The 12530-nt window shown below is 45.7% G+C and overlaps 1 long non-coding RNA gene across 3 annotated transcripts in view; it reads right to left on the reverse strand.

Annotated features, from left to right (window-relative positions):
• Positions 1 to 225: 225 nt before the first annotated feature.
• LOC116217457 overlaps positions 226 to 12530 on the reverse strand; it is a 29319-nt gene continuing 17014 nt past the window's right edge. Inside the window, exons 1-5 of one of the 3 annotated variants that reach the window (XR_004162040.1) lie at positions 3887 to 3940; positions 3175 to 3488; positions 2975 to 3044; positions 2693 to 2848; positions 226 to 597 (exon numbers count right to left, since the gene is read on the reverse strand). This is a non-coding gene — a long non-coding RNA (uncharacterized LOC116217457). Of the gene's footprint in view, positions 598 to 2692; positions 2849 to 2974; positions 3489 to 3886; positions 3941 to 12530 lie in introns of those variants that run through there. The other 2 variants (XR_004162038.1, XR_004162039.1) reach the window with 2 other exon arrangements.

A 12530-nucleotide genomic window follows, 5' to 3' on the forward strand; every position in this document is an offset into this window, starting at 1 on the left:
TGATACAGTGTCTCTATGGCACATTTTTGTGAAGAAGTTGGAGCTGATTTCTGATTTCACCTCTTTCTTTGCAGTCCCTGCCCAGTTCAAGATTTTTGTAGCCATTTCCTAGCGTGCCCTTGCAGCCTCAGTGCAGGAGCTGAACCTCCAAGCATCCAAGAGCCAAGCACATAATGCAGGACTACATATGCAGAAAGACTCAACATCTGATTACATTTATGCAAATATCCATATTTATTAGCATAACAGGAAGATTGTTCTACTGCCTGCAAAGAAATGAGCCCCTTTATTCAAATAGATGTGTCAGTTCTGAGCAGTTAATAAGATCTATTTGTAATCCATAGGTATGCACGATAAAATCAGGATATTTAGCACTTTAGCTGGCAGAGGAACTGCCAGGAATATCGGTGGCATGAAACTTAATGCAATCATTAAGAGAAATATTTAAGTACTCTTCAGGGTAATTCTTGACAGTGGCAAGGGAACCCAAACACTCCAAATCGCACTCCAGTTCCAGCTGCCAGCTCTGCTCACTGCAGGACTCAGCAGGATGGTGATGTCCCTGCGAGGCACTGCGCTCACTGCACCAGATGAGATCTGTGAAGGTGACAGAGAGGGGACAGCTGGGCCAAAGAGAAAGCACTGCAACCATCTGCTCCCCATGGAACAGACCTGAGGACCTGCTAAGGCTGAGCACACTTGTCTTCTTGTTTCCATTCTTGCCAACTGGCCCAAGGAGCAACCAGGAGCACCAAATGCAGACCTAATGTATAACATTTCCCTGGCTCCCATTGCGTTTGGGAAAGTGTCTGGGATCCTATGGTGGACACTAGAATTGCTGTTTTCATTTTTCCTCAATTAGCTGTGAAATTATGTTTGCAACCTGCTAAAATGCCCACTTAGGCTGCTGGGTAGCAAACATTTGCCCATCTGCCAAGAGGTTTTCCAGCTGACATTTATCTAAATAGAGAAATCAGACCGCTATTCACATTTGATTAACAAACACAGACTCTAATTAGTCCATGTGATTAAGATTCATTTGAGAAGTCACTTCAATACATACATAAAACCATCGTTCCTTTACTCTCTGATGACGATGACTAGGAAGAGCAGTCCTATCTCCATCCAGCTACACAATGGAAAAGCACAAATGCTTGAGATGGGCATCCTAAGAGAAAAAGTGCCAGGGTCACTCCACTGATCACAGGATTGACAGAATGGTTTGGGTTGGAAGGGAGCTCAAAGGCCGCCTGGTGCCGCTCCCTGCAGTGCACAGGGACACCCACAGCTCCAGCAGTGCTCACAGCCCCAACAGCCTGACCTGGGCTGTCTGCAGGGACGGGGCACCACCGCCTCTCTGGGCAACCTGTGCCAGTGCCTCACCGCCCTCAGTGCCAAACCTTCTGCCTCATCTCCACTCTCAATCTCCCCTCTTGTCGTCTGAAGCCATTTCCCCTTCTCCTATCGCACAGACCCCGCCAAACAGTCTGTCCACCTCCTTCTTACAGCCCCTTTAAATACTGAGACGATACACTGATAATCACTGTGATTTTCCCACCAACAAATCAGTTTCAGCAGCTCCCTATCACAGCCAGGCAGGGCAGGAGAAGAGTCACCATCATTCTGCATCCCACCAAAAATATCTGCCTGGGTTCTGCTAAGCTCTGCAGTTATACACAGGTGACAAATCTCATCAAACAATCTAGATTTTATTCCTTGGATGAGTACAGCTGAGATTGAGGATGTGAGTCCTCCTTCGCAGAAACAGAAGCCAGGATGTGAAATTCCCTGTGCAGAAAAGACTTGCGTGGCCAAAGCTGCAGGAACCTTGCTGTAACAGGACCTGCCCAAAGCTAAGGACCACTGTAGCTCTCCAGAGGTGTTGGATGTCATGGAAAGTTGTTGCTTCAGTGTCGCTAAATAGCGCTCTGCCTGTTGTTCTCATGGTTCAGTGCCACAATTACTACGATCAATTTGATTTGTAATGTGTCCTGTCTTATGAATCAGTGAGTTATTAACCTTAACAATGTCAATGAGCTGCTAGTGTAATTGAGTCTCAGCAAATTAAGGTTTGGGATAATTATTAAGAGCTGCTTTGTACACAGGAATATATTAATGTGTTATTGATGCCATGTGATTATACTCTTGCACTGAAAGAAGAATTCAGATTGATTGTAGCAAAAGATATAAACTCAGACTCAAATGAATGTAGGTGTGCTGTCATATTGATTACAATCCCCTTACAATTCCCTTATCGAATTTGCATAGGACTGAGCAATTTAACTTCCATTCTTCCTGGATAACAGGCTGTGAGGTTGATCTGTGAGGATAGCATTCAGTCCCAGTCCAGTCCAAGGGTGGGAATGTCAGGCAGGACTGGAAAAATAAATTGGGTGAACACTAAATAAAGCTTCTGGCATACTTTAGTGTAAAGGCACAACCTGCAACCTGATGCATTTTTTCTCCTTAGGTGGGTCATTGGGGAAATAACTGCTGCATGCTGGGTAGCAGCTGTTCGTTTGGATGCTTGTGCAGCATTCACATTCTTACTTTAATTAAAACACATTTAAGTTCCAACCAGAACAACCAAAATCACTAAAAAACACCCAGACAGCTTAGAAAGAACTGAAACCCCAACAAATATGTAATATAAGTGACACATTTTTAGTGACTCCTTCAAGACACACAATACCTGCAAGGATTTCGGAGCTCCAGCTGTATCAACAGGGCAATCTGCTCCATCAGTTATATGTGTAAAAATATGAGTACAAAGAAATTCTATCATTTCATTTGTCTGCAGAGAATCGCCTGCAATCATCTGAGCTGTTTTCAAAGGGTTCACACTGAGCTGAAGGAAAAGAAAGCAGAAAAAAAAATATGTTCTGAAGAAAAATGCAGCATTAGAGTTGGTTACATTCATTGCTTCTTCTTAATATTAATCTGCATTTATTATGTTGCATTGCACTCTTCTTACCTATGAGGTTCCTATCCTCCCAGGGCTGATACTTGAAGTGCTATTACACTTTTCTGGTGACATTATTTCCCTGTACAAACACACTATCCTTGTATGAGAACTGTGAGAGTGAAACTGGCTGCAAAGAAGCAAGAGGCAATTTTTTCAGCTGCTGAATATGGTTCCACTATCTCAGTTTAGAGCAGAACATCTCCCATTACCTTGGCTGTGGATAGCATGCAAAAAAGCTCGTTTCACTTCCCAGGCAGGCCTGGATTTGGGGAGATGTGATATCAGCTAGAAGTAAAATATTTATGCAAATATTTCTTCCCAGAGCAATCTGTATTTTTAAAGCTCTCTCTCCCCTCACCACAGATATAACATCAGTCTGTCAGCACTGCATCTGCCGCCGGTCTTCCTGGAGGAGTCATCCTCTGCTAATGGCAGAGATTGTTAGTGTCATTTCCCAGTACTAAAGATTCCTCTGAATTCGTTTGGTCTGCTGACGGTGATTATCCGTTTCCGCAGGCTGGGTCTGTAGAAACAAGAAAATTGGCTGCATTGTCCTCAGGGTTCTGTGGCACAAGCCAGGAGAAAGAAGATACAAAGGCAGGGAAAGCAAAGGCAGGTATCAGTGACAGCTGTCTCCCATAGTGCAAACAATTCCCCGTGCTCCTCTGCCAAGGGTCTCTGCAGCCAAAAGGTTCTTGTTCTCCTACTGATTGCTGTGGCAGCTGCCCATGGTACTCACCAGGTGGGGAGCTAACATGTTTTTATGGTAGTGCCCTCCTAGGCCTAATCCAGCCACAGACTTCAGTGTTCAGTTTGGCCTCCTACAGAAGACAACCCCATGTGCAAAGTGTTTGCACAGAATCATAGAACCATTAAGGTTGGAAAAGACCTCTAAATCACCCAGTCCAACCGTCTACCTACCACCCATGTTGCCCACTGAGCGTGTCCCTCAGTGCCACATCTCCACGGTTCTGGAACACCTCCAGGGTCAGTGACTTCACCACCTCCCTGGGCAGCCTGTGCCAATGACCACTCTTTCCAAGAAGTTTCTCCTAATATCCAACCTGAACCTCCCCTTGATACAACCTAAGGACATCACTTCTCAATCTATTGCTGTTAACTGGGAGACTCGTGAACTCATTAAGCTGGAAAAGACTTGTAAGATCACCTTAGTCCAACTGTCAAAGAGAAGAGGCCAAAGAGAGAAAAGGGAGCATGTGGAGGCAGTGGAGCCCCAGTTAGGGGATGGCAGTGAGATGCCAGGCCTGGTGAGAAGCAGCCATACCCTCATGAAGGCCCAAAGTCCACAGCTGGAGCCAGCTTAATGCTGTGCCTAAAAACAAGTCCTGTGTGGGGCTTGGCCACACAAGCTAGAGCTGAATAGAGCTAGAGGAACACCCAGACAGGGTGAGAGAGGGTGTGCTTCCTAATTAGGAAGAAAAAGAATTATTTTCCACTAGTCCCTTCTGTGATCTCATCCCTTGTGCACAGACAAAAAAGTCCAAGCACCATCATTAGAAAGGAGCACATTGTTCCCTGCTCCTGGGCACCAGGAGGTGAGGCACAGGTCAAGCATGAGAAGCACGGAAGCAGCCCTGCAGGCCTCTGGGTGCAGCCATCTCCCACCGAGCGCCCAGCACAGTCTTGGGCCACCAGCCCCAGGGATCCCCGCTTCTCTGGGCTGCAGCCTGCTCAGCCCCTCTCAGCCCTCCTCCGCAGTCATTAAATTTGCTGTCCCTAATAAGTGGTGACATGGCAATTTTCTCCATCATGTCAGTTGTCAATGGGGCTTGTGGAGCTGATGGCCTCTGCACAGGGCAGGCACTCTGCTTCCTGCAGTGCAGTGCATGTTGTGTGGTTGTTTAACTGGCAAAGCCGACAGCAAGCAGAAGGGTCTTGTGGGATGTAGTCAACCCAGGCATTGAAGGATGCTCCGTGCTGGGCACAAGGGCAAAGTGATCCCACTCAGAAATTTGCTCTGAGTTTTCTGAGGACTACTCATCCAAACTGATTTTTGATTTTTGTCCTGTTTTATTTCTTTGTCTTTTTGTTTTGTTTTAGTTTTTAATCTTTGTGCTCTTTCCTTGGATTTGTTGTCTTCAGGGGCAGAAGTGCTCATACAAAAAATGTGTGTTTTAGAAATACCTCTGGCTTCTGGAGATGTCTGCTGGCCAGAAGCAGTGGGGATAGTGCTAATGCTGTAAGAGTTAAGTGGCTGTCACTGGAATTATGGACTTCAATTTTCTCTGTTCCTCTTGGTGTTCATTTACCGACACAACTAGCCGCTTGCTACTTGTAATAGTGCAGTCAATGGGCAACTTTCCAAATCAATTAATGTTATTGTTTCATTTCTTAGGGCTGTAAAGTCACAAAATTTATAAGAAATATGTAAGGCTATGAAGTATGCCATAGAACTATGGCAGAGATGGAGAGTAATTAGATCAGCTAGAGCCACTGAAATCCCATCTGCTGAGCATGTTCCATTAAAATACCTTTCTCTTTGCTTCGAGAAATATTATTAGCTTAAATATCACAGGAAGGGGGGAGAAAAACACAGCAGGTTTTCATATTAATGCTTCTCAGATACTTTTGAAGGAGAAATCTCAAAGAACTTTTCTCTAGCAGGAATGCCTTTTCCTGGTAGAGCAGATATCCTACGTGGGGTTTGGCACTGTGGGAGGAGAGCATCCCTGGTGCAGGAAGCACTCCTGGTGGTTTGGTGTTCTTCCCCCTTGGGGAACAGCACAAAGAAAAAGTTCGAGGGCAGCTGTCCATGCAGAGCTGGAGGTCTGACCAAGGAGAAAGCTGCGGGGCCCTGAAAGGCAATGTACATCGTGATGGATGCAGTGAAGCACCTTGTTCCAGGAGTGTCAGTGTCTTCTCTTTGTAACCCCTGTATCTGTCTCCTAGTGCTTTTTTCCACCGTCACAAAAGAGCAGCCCCCTTGGGATGACTGCTTTATTTGTTATCTTTACAAACCTAATTTTGACTGCAGAGGCAGGTATCAATTCAAGGATTATCCGAAGGAACAACAGCTTAATAGCTTCTACTGTTCTTTTACCTTCCTGAATCGTCAGTGACATTGTTTCTCTTTTTCTCTCCTGGATCCACTTATCAGTAGATAATTGTATCAAGCACCAAAAACTCCAGCTGCAGAGTTTAAGGCACCTTTAAGCCAAGGATTACTTCCTGCAGGTGATTTGAATTCTCTGCAACACTCAGCGAAGATAAAAACCACATCAATACATTTGTAATCCTCCATTGCTGCCTGAGTTGTCCAATAGGTATAGAAGGAATGAATTGTGGAGCAGGATCTCATAGTGTTAAAGGACAAAGATCAAGGAGAAATTAAACCACTAGGCATTCTACATGTGAGATGTTTGTATCTAAATATTTAACAGTTAAATTACACAGTAAAGTGATGCTTGAAGGAGTTATGTGCCAACTTGTGACATAAGCATTGGGTTTATCTGAGCCGAAGTGCTGGAGCTAAGCACCGACTCAAAGGCATCTTTGTGCAGCATTGCTAAGCAACCCCATCCTCATCTTTGTGGTTTGTTAATTTCAGAATTAAGCTGCAGAAATGAAACTCCCAGTTTTGGGAGGAGGGTGAAGGAAGCAGAAATGTTCATTTCATGATCTGTTGTCTGCTTTTATAGGGGGTTTGCAAAGTGGCAGCTGGTGGGATGGATCAGAAATAATAGCCTTTTGCAGCCAGCAAGCCCTCCTCTTCACCATTCACTGCTGGAGCTTTAGGGATTACCGGACTCTGACAAGAGAAGATTGGGGTGCTCTTTCTTTGGAGCATGAGAGACATGAGTAAGTGTTACGCTACCAGGCCAGAAAGGGTAAGCTCCATTTACTATGACAGTGCTTGTCTTTACAGCAGGGCAAGTCACCTTAATGCTTTTTTTCCTTAAATTTATTCCCAGCTGACTTGGTCTGAATTGTAGGTATAAAATGAAATGAGAGCACCCACACTCCTCTGAGCACCAATGAAGCAACACTGTGCTAAAATTTTGCTTTTGGATAAATCATATTGACCTTCTTGTATACAAAAAATAAAAATAAAAAATAAAAAAAATAAAAAAATAAAAAAATCAATCACTCAGCTAATAAGCCCAGGGGAACCTGAGGAGGTTCAACAAAGCCAAGTGCAAGGTCTGCACCTGGGTCATGGCAGCACCCACTGTCAGTACAAGCTGGGGGACGTAAGGATTGAGCACAGCCCTGCCAGAAGGGACCGGGGCTACTGGTGGGTGGCAGCTGGACATGAGCCAGCAGTGTGCCCTGGCAGCACAGAAAGCCAAGCGGACCCTGGGCTGCAGCCAGAGCAGCGCGGGCAGCAGGCAGGGAGGTGCTCCTGCCCCTCTGCTGTGCGCTGTGACACCTCACCTGGAGCACTGCGTCCACAGGTGGAGTCCTCAGGGCAGGAGAGACGTGGAGCTGTTGGAGCGCTGTGTCCAGAGGAGGGACACAGAAATGGTGGCAGGGATGGAAGCCCTCCCTGCGAGGACAGGCTGAGAGCTGGGGCTGAGCAGCGTGGAGAAGAGAAGGCAGGAGAAGGAGAGCTGAGAGCGGCCTGCCAGCATCTAAAGGGGCTGTGAGAAGGGAGGGGACGGACTCCATAGTGGGGTCTGTGTGATAGGAGAAGGGAAAATGGCTTCAGATGACAAGAGGGGAGATTGAGAGTGGAGATGAGGCAGAAGGTTTGGCACTGAGGGCGGTGAGGCACTGGCACAGGTTGCCCAGAGAGGCGGTGGTGCCCCGTCCCTGCAGACAGCCCAGGTCAGGGAGTGGCACCAGACCTCTGAGGGTCCCTCCCAGCTCAATTCTATGATTTATATGATTTTACAAATCAATAATCCTCTCCGTCCACATGGCCTGATTCTTCCTACAGAATGCACAATAGCAGCCAAAGGGTTAAGGGAGGAGCAGAGGTCTGTGGGTAACTCTTTGAGCTGGATATATCCAAGAGGAATAATTCTTCCATGTATGTACACATCCCAGGTATGATACTGGAAACAAAGCTGCAGTTATACCAGCGGGGTTTTTTTCCTCAGGTATCATATTTTATTCCAGAAAGAAAAGGGCAAAAAATGATGTGAACATTTTCCTCCTAATATTGTCAGACTATCGTAGCCATGGCAACCGGAGGAGCAAATGTTTCCAGGACTGCATGTCTGGTAAACATATTCTCCAGACTCCCGTGTATTATGCTATTAAATAGCATGTTTGTGCCAAGACCTGGCACAATATATTATTACATGGTTATCACTGAGGTCCAAACCCCCTGGCTGAGCACTCAGTAGAGCCACCACAGCCTCTGCACACAGGCACGAGCCCTGCTCCTCCCTGCCTGCTGCCTAGATGTGCTGCAAACCATTAGCAGAGAAAACAGGAGAGCTCATACTCCTCTCAAGTATTGGCTCCAGATGTTACGGCACAGTGCTTCCCTGTATTCCTCCTGAAAAATTTATTCCTATATTTTACTACTCCCCACCTCTCCGCCCTCCTGCAGCAGTGGGGAGAGGCGAGACTAGAGCTTCTCACTGTTGCAGTAGTCCTACTAAATGCTGTTATTATTGTGGAAGGTTACTTGAAATGTAAACCCTCTGAAGAACCCATGGTCTGGTAATTTTTTTTCTGCTCTTACAAGCATTGTTTTATGAGCTTTTTCAGCTAGAGGCTCCATTCCATGCTGCTCTCCTCCACAGACCTGTCAGATTTCATGGTGGGAGAGGGGGATGAAGAGGAAATTCAAGCAATGTGCAGCCTGCCTGAAAACCCAACCTGAACAGCCCCCAGAGTCTTTGTCCAGGTTTATTTTCCTTCATCTACTGGGTGCAATCAGCAGATGTGGCCTCATTTTAAGGCAGCTTTTCCTGGAAGAGCGAGGAAGTGCTCATTGCCCTGCTCTTACCTTGCCTTCAGTACTCTGCAACAAGCCTGCTTTATGGCTAGCTACCAAAGCAAACCTAAAAAGCTCTGCCTCCTGCTGCACTGTTTCTGGAGCTATGCTCTCTTTTGAAAGCAGGACCCTGATGCATAGCAAACATCACTGAGTGCCATTTCTTGAACGTGGTGTAAAAGATTCATGCATTTTTAAAAGGGGAAGAAAAAAAATGTAACTTCTACATGCTCTCCTAATAACCACATTAACTATAACTTGGCCTACTGCCTTGTCTTGAAATCTTGGACAAGTTGCTTTCAGGAGTCAGACGGACTAAGCTGAGAATCACACAGTCAGCAAATAAGCTTGGAATATGCTCCCCATTTAAAAAATAGGCTTTAGAAGGAGCATGAATGTTTACACTGCAGAGACACACTCCCTCTAACAGCTTTCTTTTAAAATGTACTTTTTTTCTTATCCTGGGAGAACGAGAAAATCTGGGGCACAAATGATGGTAGGATGCAGAAAGGAATGGGATAGCCATGCAGAGAGGGCTGTCAGAACACACATCTTATGGGGAGCAGCTGAGGAGGTGGGATTGTTCAGTGTGGAGAAGAGGAGCTCAGGGGAAACCTCATTGCCTCCCTGACAGGAGGCTGTGGTGAGGGGGGTCAGCCTCTGCTCCCACATAACAATAGAATGAGAGGGAATGGCCTGAAGTTGCACCAGGGGAGGTTCAGGATGGATATTAGGAAGAATTTCTTCTCCAGAAGAGAAGAGTTAGGCAGTGGCACAGGCTGCCCAGGGAGGTGGTGGAGTCACTGTCCCCACAGGTGTTCAAGGAAAGGATAGATGTGGTACTTAGGGACATGGTTTAGTGCACTGGATGATCTTAGAGGTCTTTTCCAACCTTAATGATCCTATGATTCACTGCATAGCACTCTAGGAGCAAGGCTCACTGAGAAGCTGACATTGATGTTTCGCTCCTCCATTTCACAGTAAAACCCAAATGTCTTGCTGAAGAAAACCCCCTGGAGGATTTCCTTCTAAGGATGATTTATTGTTCCTTTATTTTTGGTACTTTCTTCTCATATTCTAGTTCTCCTCATTATTTTTAGAAACAGTTAGCAAAGTCTTGAGAGGTTGAAGGAGCAGCAGGATCTGACAGCAGGGTTTGCTTTCCATGGTTTTCCCAAACCTATCCTTCTCTCTTTCTCCTCCCTCTCTCAAAACAAAGATTTCTTTTCTTCTTCTTCCTCCAACCTCTCCTAAGCCTTCCTCATTCCCATCTTATTCTAAACTGGGACCACACCAAGATACTTTACATGGTGAGCATTGACTCAGCGTTCAATAGAAAATGTGTTCTAATTTTCTCCCCTTGATTAATTTTGTTAGAGAGGTGATGAACTCCACCTCTGACCTTTCCTCCCCTCCTGTCAGTTGGCTTTCACTGATGCAGGCAGCTTTTAAGCAACTCTGGTAACTCAATCATCCCCGCAGAGCCTTTTTATAGCTGGGAATAGAACATCTTTTGTCCACAATGGAGAAGTGAGATTAATGACTGTGAGCAGTCCCAGTGATTTCAATATTCATGTTGTGGGTAAACGTGTTAATGCTGATGGAGTGACCTGCAGCATCACACTGTAACATTGCTGATAACTCCACCTATGGCTCGTGAAGTCTATGCTGGGAGAGCCAGACTGTGTGGGAGAAGTAAAATTGCTTTGTTCTGCTTTCATTCCCATGTTTCTCACACATAATTTTACCACATTCTGTGGGTGCTGTGTCTGTGCTCAATCCTGCATCATCTCCTGGCACTGGAGGTATGCTGGGCTCCAGACCATCAGTGATGTAGGCTGAGAAATCAGCTCTCCATGGATTACCTCAGTGTGAGTTACATGCAGACAATATGCTTTTCCCAGCCAAGCCTGCACAAGTGATGCTCAGGGCCTTGATACTGCACAGTAGGTAATACACAGAGAAGTGTACATTACACTTGGATTTGCTGGAGTGTTTGCCAGTTTATGAGGATAAAATTAATTAGCAAAGCTCATTAGTTTCAAAGAGAATTTCATTTGGGCTAAATATACACATTCCTAGGGCTCTTCATGAAAAATACAGAATGATGAATTTGAGACTAATCTTCCATCCCACAGTAATGGTGAACATTAGCAAACTATCAAGATTTAGTCCAGGGATAGATCTTGTTGCTGCACACATCTGGAATGAAAAATACGGGCTGACAAGTTTGGGTACAGTATTAGCTGCATCTCTGATGATAATTTAAGGATCTAGCATGTGGGTTTATTTTCTATTACAGGACTGGTCCCAGTCAGACAGGATCTCGTGCAGATGCTGAGCATTGCAAAGGTCCCAGCAGCTGTAGGGCAGGAATAGGGAGTCCCGCAGCTCCGCCTGCAAGAGAAACTGCTTGCGGTATGGAGAGAACAGAAGCCTGGTGTTTACAGAATCAAAAACCTCAGTGGGATCAGATTTATCTTCCTCCTTCTGCAGATGCAGTGGTTATTAATAGGAACAGCCAGGGTACTCTGGGGCAGCTGTTGCTGAGATTACGCCTCTGACTTGAGCTGATTTTTCGTACTTGCTTAAGCCCTCAGATTCTCTCCTGACGAGTTCTTTCTGCTCATTCAAGCTGACACAAAGCCACCTGGCATCCACTGGCAGCTGAGAGCTGGGGGACTTGGTGGAGGACACTCAAAAAGATACTGTGACCTCTCTGTGAAGAATTAATCCCACGCTGGGCTCAGGAAGGAGCTCAGTAAGGAAGGACTGGTTCTTCCCTCCTAACTGTACAAAATCATGAAATCATAGAATCACAGAACGGCTCAGGTTGGAGGAGAGCTCAAAACCCACCCAGTGCCACCCCCAGCCATGGGCAGGGCTGCCCCCCACCAGCTCAGGCTGCCCAGGGCCCCATCCCACCTGGCCTGGAGTGCCTGCAGGGATGGGGCACCACAGCTCTCTGGGCAGCAGTGCCAGCATCTTTCCCCAGTACAGCACTTCTCTCCAGTAGCAGTGCCCTCTCTGTATTAGCAAGACATTATTATTCGATAATGAAACAGCAAGCCATATTTCCTCAGTCTTTGCAGGAATTCTTTTGATGTGGCATTAGTCAAAACAAGGATGAGTAGGTGAGAGAAAAACTCTTCTTGAGGTGGGGGCACAGTCGTGGCATTGGCTGTCTTTAAACACTTGATGCATTTGTTAGTCTGAAAATGAAAATGGATTTTTTCAGATGTTTTTCTCTCTGTTTCTTTAACACCTAAGAAGTCTTACAAATTAGAAACCAGCCCTTTCAATTTGTCATCATTCTGATTTAATCAGGACAGCTCTGGAGAAACTACATCCCGATCAAAGCAAAAGAAAGACAGCATGTAGTGTCCTGGTTTTTCTCTATGTGTATTCATACATCTATATGCAAAGTAAATTAAGTTTTTATCAGTAGGAAAGTGAAGAAACCAGTAAGAAAGACTTGATACTGACAAACTGCTGAACAATCCCATGTCTGTCTGCTGCCCTGCCCTGTGCTCACCCTGGTGGGACCCAGTTTCACTCATCACCAGTGTTTGGAAGTCTCCTCTGTATTACTGACTTGGCACAGATGCAGAGCTTGGATCCTCCAGATCTTGCTTCAACTCCTTTTTTTTTTTT

The sequence above is a fragment of the Meleagris gallopavo genome, chromosome 26 (genome assembly GCF_000146605.3).
Source record: "Meleagris gallopavo isolate NT-WF06-2002-E0010 breed Aviagen turkey brand Nicholas breeding stock chromosome 26, Turkey_5.1, whole genome shotgun sequence".
Lineage (NCBI taxonomy): Eukaryota > Metazoa > Chordata > Aves > Galliformes > Phasianidae > Meleagris > Meleagris gallopavo.